Source organism: Gavialis gangeticus, unplaced genomic scaffold, assembly GCF_001723915.1.
Source record: "Gavialis gangeticus isolate Ggan-Ray unplaced genomic scaffold, GavGan_comp1, whole genome shotgun sequence".
NCBI classification, from domain to species: domain Eukaryota; kingdom Metazoa; phylum Chordata; order Crocodylia; family Gavialidae; genus Gavialis; species Gavialis gangeticus.
In genome coordinates this window covers 8481210-8482647 of record NW_017729004.1, presented here as the reverse complement: position 1 = coordinate 8482647, position 1438 = coordinate 8481210, and positions in this window count along the sequence as shown.

Sequence of the window (1438 nt, the reverse complement as noted above, 5' to 3'; positions counted from 1 at the left end):
GTCATCTACACACAAATCCCCCCCACAAACCGTATACCCCCTCCTTACCCCCCACACTCTTCCACACTCCCCTACAATATACAAGAGTAAGACCTCATTGTGAACTATTATGCAATCACCTCTGTATATACACCACACAAACGCACACAAATCAGGAGAAAAATATTTCTTAAAATAAAATCAAAATGTGTTATTATCAGTGTTTGACTTTTTTAGTGGGGGTTTTTTTTCTGTTCCAAGATGGCAAACCTCCTTTCCAAAAGGAGTACTTCTAGAGGAAGGGACTTCTGGTGGCAAAGTTTAGGCGTTATGGGGTGGGGCTTCTGGTCCCAAGATGGCAACCAGGGGGTGGGGTTCCTGTCGAGGGGCAGGGCTGCCTGTGCAGTCCTCGACAGCTCGCCAAACCTCATGCAGTACCCTTCCGGCCAAAATAATTGCCTGCCCCTGATTATACAGCATATCCACAAAACTTTGGCTTTGCCGGTGGATCTCAGATGCTTTGAGTATGGCAAAGTAGGAGTGAGATTCTACCAACATACACTGGCAAGCCTGCTTTGACATTAGTGGAACTACTGTGAGTTGCACCAGATCAGATGTGATCGTTTCTTCCTAACTACCTGGATTTATTTATTTATTTATTCTTTAAGGACTATGGTCAGTGGTTCCTCCTTTCTTAGCACTTTTGCCTGAGATAACAAATATATGCTTTCAGAGCAGAAGGAGTGAGATGAATAGAAGGAATGCAGGCAAAAAGGGCTATGGACACTGATTAACAAAACCAAATCAAGGCTGGGTTGCATGCAGGGCGTCCCAGGCAGCATGGAGGAGGTGCTATGCTCCTCATTCAGCCGCAATCCCACAGCCACTTTTAACCCACCTTCCCCAAGCAATAGAGGTGCAGGGTCCAGAAGTAGGGTGTCTTCTCCTTGTTGCTGGCCCCAAGTAGAAGTGCAAAGGATTGGAGTGACCAGCCACTGCTCTTTACCGTGTCATCTCGTGCAATGACTGTCAACAATCCTAGCTCCATCATAAACAAGAGATCACTGGCTTTAGTGATGTGCAGTCCCAGATATATCTATAGATATAGATCGCTAGATATGCCTATAAAATTTCCATTTTAATGTCTTGCAGTGGTGCAGATGAAAGGTACTGATGTGAGAGTTGTGGGGACTGAAGTGCTTCATGTGCGTGCATGAAAGCACACACATAAAGCAGTGTGCAGCAGTGAGCATGTGCCCATAGAAGACAGGGTTAATCAAGAGTTCACACGATACCATTTGACTGGATTTTAAGCACAGATTAGAGCATAGTTTCTCAGCCTGTGGTACGTGTACCCCTGGGGGTACGTGAGACACAGGCAGGGGGTATGCATGTACCCCAACTCTCTCTCTCTCTCACCCTCTTTTCATCTCAAAACTATGGCAAAAAATGTGGTGCA